This window comes from Herpailurus yagouaroundi, unplaced genomic scaffold (genome assembly GCF_014898765.1).
Source record: "Herpailurus yagouaroundi ecotype Mexico unplaced genomic scaffold, PumYag 192, whole genome shotgun sequence".
In the NCBI taxonomy this organism is placed as follows: domain Eukaryota; kingdom Metazoa; phylum Chordata; class Mammalia; order Carnivora; family Felidae; genus Herpailurus; species Herpailurus yagouaroundi.
In genome coordinates this window covers 7,815,697-7,824,014 of record NW_024412423.1, presented here as the reverse complement: position 1 = coordinate 7,824,014, position 8,318 = coordinate 7,815,697, and positions in this window count along the sequence as shown.

Sequence of the window (8,318 nt, the reverse complement as noted above, 5' to 3'; positions counted from 1 at the left end):
AAAAGGAGCCAGGGGCCGGGGGCGGGGCGGGCCGGGCCGGGCGCGGGGAGGAGCGGATCGGCCTGGGCGGGGGGAGAGGAGGGGGAAGGGGCGGGGCTACGGGCGGCTCTAGGAAGTCGGGGCGGGGCCAGGAGGAGGAGCTAGAAGGTCTGGGGCGGGGCCATAAGGAGCTAGGAGTCGGAGGCGGAGCTGAGAGGAGGAGCCAAGGGAGTGAGGGCAGAGCCCTCCGGGGAGGAGAGGCCATGGGCGGGGATGTGGGCGAGGCTAAACGATCGAAACGGAGCTGAGAGGCGGAGCCAGGAGGCTGCGGTCCGAACTCGCCAGGTAGGAGGAGCCGAGACAGGGTGTGGGAGGAGCTATAATGCCGCGGGCGGGGCCAGAAGGAGCTATAAGAGCGGGGGCGGAGATAGGAGGAGGGGCTCGGAATCCCCGTGCTGAGCCGGCGGGAAGAGGAGAGAAGTGGAGAAGGCGCGGGAGAGGTAGGGCAGTAGGGCTAGGTGAATGATCTAGGAGGCTCTGGGGCTGAGAGGAGGAACCGGGTATTCTGGACGGGGCGAACCCAACCTGACACCCCGGGTGGGGCGGCAGGTGCTCCCTAGAACGCGGAGGAGGGCCAGACAACGGCCTGGGTGCTGAATCCGGACTGGAAGAAGAGACCTATACACTGGAGGGGGCAGGTGGCTTGAGGGATACGTTTGGGCCTCTGTTTCTTCAGTTGAAAAATGAGATACCAGCCTCACAGTTTGTTGAGACGGTTAGATGTGCTCATGCATGGTTACAACCTGCCTAGATGAAACAGATATGCATGACTGTTGGTGTCATTTGCCACTAGTATTGATGAGAAATATCCCTATATATAAGCACCTAAATCCCAAATCCCACAATCCCACCTGTCTTTTTTTTTTTTTTTTTTTTTTTTTTTTGGCTTTTCAGCCTATACTAGCCTCAAGTCTACCCGGTGATGTCTGACACACTCATTATTCCTGCTTTCCATTCACGGAGGTTGCAGTTAAAGGATAATTGGCTCCTAGGGAGTTAGTCTGGTCTCAATTACTTCCACAGACTTCACTAGGACTTCTGCCTTTGGGGCCAACGGCTAGCTCTCCCTCTGGGGATGGGGCAGAATCTGGGCCTTACTTCTGCTGAGGAGCCCTGACCCGGGGTAGCAGTGCATGAAGGTTCTGACCTTAATGGGAGCACGATGAATCCATCCATACCACAAACACCCATTAAACACCTCCTATAAGGTGGCTCTGTGGAGAGGGTTGGGAATATTAATATTAGCAAAACTTTGTATATGCAAGTCACCGTTCTAATCCTCACAGATCCTATAGCTACCTTAGTTTCACAAAGAGAAAGAGAAGGCATAGTGAAGTGAAACAGCCTGCCCAATGTTACATATTTAGGAGTGGCACAATATGGCTGGGAGACACAAACGTAAACACTTTGTAAGTGAAATAGACCAGAAAATCACAACACATTTGTGTTTAATGCCCCAAGTAGGAATATGCATAAGGTTCAAGGGTGTTTAGAAAAGTACACTATCCTGTGTTTATAGCTATGGGGAAGGGAGTGTCAGGAAAACCTTCCTGAAGGAGGTGATTGATGTCTGAGCTGGGTTTAGGAGAAGGAATATGAGTCAGGTGCAGAAATGGGCACAGGAAGCATTTTCAAGTATTAAGAAGGGTTGGGAACAAGTCAAGTGTAGATTGGAATGAAAGTAAAATAACAAAAGAGGACAAAATCCAAATGTGTCTTGTTTGGTTGTTTTGTTTTGTTTCCTATGGGAGCTAAAGAGCATTAATTTGACCCTGGGTAAAGCATTTAAATCATGGGAGACATGTCATTCGTTGTTCTAGAAAGGTTAATCTGAAAACAGCGTAGAGAATGCCAGAGCCAGGAAACTTGCTTATGAAGTTATTGAAATATGTCAGGTTGGGATCCTGTGGTCGGCAGAATAATGAATCTAGGAAACACGTCCACTCCCTAATCTCTGGAACACTTTGTGGATGTGATTAAATTCAAAGACCACGAGATGGGGAGCTTATCCTGGATTATTTGAGTGGATCTAAAATAATTATGTGAGTTCCATAAAGTGAACTTTGAACGAGATTCAAAGTATGAGAGGAACTGGACCTGGTTTAGGAGCCCAGGAATGGGTGGCCTCTAAAGTTGGGATTGGACTTCAGCCAACAAAAAATGTGAACCTCAGTCCTACAACCACAAGGAAGTGAATGCTGTCATTAACCCAACTGAGCAGGGAAAGGGGATCCTCCCTTAGAGCCTACAAAAAGGAACTCAGCTCTTGAGGTGACACTTTAGTTTTATCCTGTTGAGACCAATACTGTATCTATAGTACTGTAAAATAACAAATTTTTGTTGTTTTAAAACCTTATATTGGTGGTAATTTGTTGTAACAGTAGTGGGAAATGAATACAGACACTGAAGGCCTAAAAAAGTGGTTGGAAAGAAGGCCCATGCAGGCCCTGGAAATTAATGAGATGTTGGGGTTGAGGGCAGGAGAGTCATCTAGGTTGATTCACAGGGTTTCTGGTTTGGCAAGCTCAGTCTTTGGTGGTGCTGCCTAATAGAGGGAGGGACAAAGGCACTTAACTTTCTAAACACTTTTTGAGTCGGCAGTGATGCAACTAAATTAGGATGAAGAATTTGTACACTCCCATCCTTCCCCACCTCCAAATAATTAGAAACGATCCCTGAATACCCATGAGCAGTGATATTCATCACCACCCACCGAGAATTCTAGTAATGTATCTGCCCTGTGTAAACTTGATGATTTAGAACAAAGCACAAAGTGTTTGATGAGGAGGAGACCATCTGCTTGACTGCTGTGAGTCAGCCAGGATGTCATGGTGGCTACAACCTGGACCCCAGTAATTGCTTCACTGTAATCTGCCTTGTTCCCAACTGCACCCTAAAACAGCAATGCCCAGAGCCCCTTCTATATTTACCTATGTAAAGATTCTATCATCTATCTTCAGTATTCTATATTCCAACTATAGTCTCTCAGCCTTGACCTGATTTTTGACTCTTCCTTTAACCTCACATAGACTTGTTTTTCTCCCAGTCGGCTTCCTTTCCTACCCGGCCTAACCCCAATAACCAGCACTTGAGTCACTCAGTGCTTGCGCCTCCTTTTCCTGTACCTCAATGCCCTCTCCTTGTACTCAACTGGCAAATCTTTCTAGCTCTTCACATGTTCCATAGGAACTCCTCAAGAAGAACCCAAAAAGGTAAAACTTGACTTTCTACAGACTCATGGCGTCTAATCTCAGCTAAATCTGCAGGGAGCCTGGATATTCTCCTACATCATGGGTAGAATGAAAAGGGTTCAATCTTTACCCCTTTCCTTGAGACATCTTTCCCACCCCCACCCTTCCTGCTCTTGATATACCATCTTACTACTTCCTATTTCATACAAAATATATAGATCATCAAGAGGGAGTTTTCTCAACTTCCTGCTGGAGCTAGCAACAATACCGTCTGCATCCACTCATTTTGACTTTCTTTCCTCTCACCACCCTGAATCCGAGCAAACCCTCTCAACAGTTCTCTGCTGCCCTCCCCCTGTCCAGCTCTCCCTTTTAGCTGTATGGGCTACATTCAATTAACTATCCCTTCTCTTTTATCCTCAACCTCTCAAGTTCTATACTTCCCTTGCAAAACATAAAAATGCTAACATTTTTTAAATGATATGAAATTAAAAATTCTCCAAGGACTCTGCCACCTTCCCTCACTGCCACCCACTTCACTAGGGCCATCTAGACCTGACAGGCCACAGGTGCTAGTGGTAGAAACCATGCAGAATGGCCACTGCCTCCGGGCTTACTTTAGGGGGCTGGGGAAGGGGACTCTACCATCTCAGGCGACTTGCATTACTGTCTTCAGAGAACTACCAGTCTTCCCTTTAACTCTGGCAAACACTTAGGACTCCACCTTATTTCACAGTGTAATAATATGTAGAAATTAACAAAGTAATTCACTTTCCTATCTTACTTGAGCAAATAGACACTTGAATCACTTCACTTTCAGACTAGCTCTTGTATATTTCCAATGTGGGATCATAAAAAAAAAGTATTACAATCTAGGAATCATCTAATCCCTAGTCCATTATTGAATGCCTATACTTTTAAATAATTGCAGCTCCATCTGGATTAATGTATCCTCCCAGACCAAAACTCCAACACCCTATAAATCGTATGGATTAGAGACAGCTAGATAGCTGGAAATACTTCTGTGCATACCTGGTTTTGCTTCTGCCCAGCTGAAGGTAGGAACTAACTTTAGACAAATTTGTAAGTTTCCAAAAATTTTCTGATCCAGTTTCTCCTATTCTCTTCTCTTGTTGGAAGCCCCAACTCTGCTTACTCATTGCCAGCCTCCTTTTTTCAGTGTAAGAAAATAACTACAAAGAACCATGAAATGTGCAGCAAAAATGTATGCACAGGGGCACCTGGGTGGCTCTGTTGGTTAAGGTCCGACTTCGGCTCAGGTCATGATCTCACGGTTCATGAGTTTGAGCCCCGCTTCGGGCTCTGGGCTGACAGCTCAGAGCCTGGAACCTGCTTCAGATTCTGTGTCTCCCTCTCTCCCTGCCCCTCCCCCACTCACACTCTGTCACTCTGTCTCAAAAATAAACATTTAAAAAAGTTAAAAAATAAAATGTGTGCACAAATACTCAAAGGAGAGCAGAAGTGACTCACATTCTCGGGATGAATGCAGTTTTCACAAAAGAGCTTCCATCTAAGCAAGTCAAAAAGGATGAATGGGAGTTTTCCAGGCAGAGCAAAGAGCACTCCAGGAAGTGTGAAGAGGGGAGGAAGATATGGTCTAACATTTTCCAGCAGACCAAAAGCACTGAAGTGAGATGTGCACCTCAGACGCAGCCATGGGAATACCACCTATGTGTCCTTTGTGCTCTAACTATAATTTCATTTAAGTTTGTCAATGAATGTACCTGATTCAAAACATGGCTACGACTTCACCATCCCCCAAATCATTATCTGACTACCCACTGCTTCAACTCTTTCCAGTCCTATTTCTCTTTTCAAAGCATTATCTTAACATGTAATCTTGTCCTTAGGATAACAATATGAGTCAAGAGTATATATGTCTTTCCAAAAAAGAAGTCAAGGAGCAGATTGGGTAGGGTAGGAGAATTGTTCAATATCATGCAGACTAGAAACTCAGGATAGAATAAAAATTTGGGAATCAATGATCTTTCCTATTACTTCCATAGACCACAACCCCCACTCATAGCTAGTACAGATCACTAGTGATTATACCTTCATCACAGAGTATTTTTCACTATTCGGAATTACTTATCTCCTATAACATAGTAACTAAAACACAGATCTTCTGAAGAAAGCTTGCTAGAACTATTGCCTGCATCAAAGGATAGCTTTAAAAAAAAATTTTTTTTTAATGTTTATTTCTGAGACACAGAGAGACAGAGCATGAGTGGGGGAGGAGCAGAAAGAGGGAGACACAGACTCCGAAGCAGGCTCCAGGCTCTGAGCTGTCAGCACAGAGCCTGACGTGGGGCTCGAACTCACAAACCGTGATCATGACCAGAGCCAAAATCGGTCGCTCAACTGACTGAGCCACCCAGGCGCCCCTCAAAGGATGACTTTATCCACAATCTCGGTCAATTCAATAAACCACCCTCCCCATGAAAACAAGTTCTCTGCCTGTTCCAGGTGTCCAACTTTTGAGCCATTCTGTACAGAAATAAAACTGCTGCCCCTAGTTAGAACCCATATTTTTCTGTGACTGCACCACTGGACTCCTTGTCTATGTGGGTTCTTCCTCACCTCACCTCAATTATTTTCTCCTTTTTGAACATCTCGAACCTCACTTATGCCTATCCCAAATACTACAAAGGCTTGTTCTGTTTTGTCTTGTCTTTGGCCACACAATTCTCTGAAAAGATTCTTTCTACAAATATGGTCTAAAACTCCTGCTCTATTTATGGAGTTCTCTTGTGTACTTACCCATGAAATGTCTAGTCCAAGTTGGCAACCCTGTACTTGATTGTAAACAAGAAAGGATCAGGGTGCCTGGGTGGCTTAGTCCGTTAAGTGCCCGACTTTGGCTCAGGTCATGATCTGACCTGATCATGGGTTCGAGCCCTGTGCCAGCTCTGTCCTGACAGCTCAGAGCCTGGAGCTTGCTTCGGATTCTGTGTCTCCCTCTCTCCCCTCTCTCTCTGTCCCTTCCTCACTCATGCTCTGTCTCAAAAATAAATAAACAAACAAAAAAAATCAAAAAGGGGCGCCTGGGTGTCTCAGTCAATTAAGTGTCGGAATTCAGTTCAGGTCATGATCTTGCAGTTTGTGGTTTCGGGCCCCACATTGGGCTTTGTGCTGATAGCTTGGAGCCTCAAGCCTGCTTCAGATTCTGGGTCTCCCTCTCTCTGCCTTTCCCCCGCTTGTGCACAACATTAAGCTTAATGTTTAAGTAAACATTAAAAAAAATTAAAATAAATCAAAACAATAAACAGGAAGGCTCCTACTTCTGGAATACGCCTAGCACAGCACCCTCACCTGGTGAGCTATGACTCCCATGCTGTTCTCCTGCAATCACATCCCTTCTTTCCCTCCAATTACCAATCTGCAGAGAAGAGTTGGTGTGCTAGCTCCTTCTATGTGTGAATTATGTGTGTGTGTGTGTGTGTGCATGCACACATGGGTCTCTCTACCTAACAATGGCTTCATGGTTTTATTTAAAAAAATTATTCAATATTGTTATGAATTACAAGGGTCTCAAGGTAGAGACATAGCCAAAATTCTGTTTACTAAGTCATTTTGTTGAGATCTCAGAAAGATTTCAGGGTGTGCCATGTAGATCCTTTTTAGGAGATACTGGAATTTCTAAGAATCTTTTCAAAAAAAATTTTTTTTTAATTTTTTTTTTCAACGTTTATTTATTTTTGGGACAGAGAGAGACAGAGCATGAACGGGGGAGGGGTGGAGAGAGAGGGAGACACAGAATGTGAAACAGGCTCCAGGCTCTAAGCCATCAGCCCAGAGCCTGATGCGGGGCTCGAACTCACGGACTGCAAGATCGTGACCTGGCTGAAGTCGGACGCTTAACCGACTGCGCCACCCAGGCGCCCCTCAAAATTTTTTTAATGTTTATTTATTTTTGAGACAGAGAGAGACAGAGCATGAGCAGGGAAGGGGCAGAGAGAGAGAGGGAGACTCAGAATCTGAAGAAGGCTCCAGGCTCTGAGCTGTCAGCACAGAGCCTGACATGGGGCTTGAACTCAACAACTGCGAGGTCATGACCTGAGCCGAAGTCAGACGCTCAACCGACTGAGCCACCCAGGCGCCCCTGGAGTTTCTAAGAATCTTAATGTGGTATACCACAGCAAATTTGGAGGTAGCTCAAGTAGTTAAGAGGCTGTTTGAGAAAACAGCATGGGTGTGGCTTTCTTCTGAGTGTATTACACACAGTTTTTAAAAGCAAATTTACTAGATTCAACTTAGGGATGGGGATAGCATAAAACGTGAAGAGGACTTTGAACCCTGAAACTTCTCATCAAGAAATAGGCTGACACTCTTTTTCAGTTAAAAACGGGCCATTTTTAGAATAAGGCTAACTCAGCGCTTAAACAACCACCACCACTACCACCACCACCACCACCTCAAAAAACAGCTCATGGTGGAGGCAAGAGCAGTGGAGAATTAATCCCAGGCAAGAGGATTACTCAAGGGACTGGTGACTGGTGCCCACTTACACTTACGAATCTCTATGGACCAGGTACTACTCTGTGAATCCGATTTCCCCTCTTTTAGAATGGGAGATAGCCGTATTATCTGTCTCACAACTGTGTTTGGTGTGTGGAAGGCACAGAAAGTGTCTCATTTGTTGATAGGTCTTTAGGCTGAGAAGTACTCTACACAAAGAACCTCATTCAAGGAGCCAAATGCACACTTGGACCTCACTTTGATAATGGGATCCTGGAGCTCAAGCCTGACCTGGAAGCAATAGGATGAAAATACTGGAGTTTTGGGAAGTATTGTGCATGTGGGAGGAATACAGATTTTAAAATGTATTTAACGCTCACTCGGGGCTGATATACTGTAGGGCTTAAGTTTTATTACATAGGTCATACCTATACATTGGGTAGACAATTGCGTACTAGTAAAGCATCTCTAGTGTGCAAATGGCTTGTCACACCAATTGTTTCTATCACCCATCTGTATTTGCTATAGGAGAACCTAATAAATTTTTTTTTTTCCAGGAGCTTTGTGAAACCATGTGATACTCTAACTCTGCATTATCTCCCTGAATTA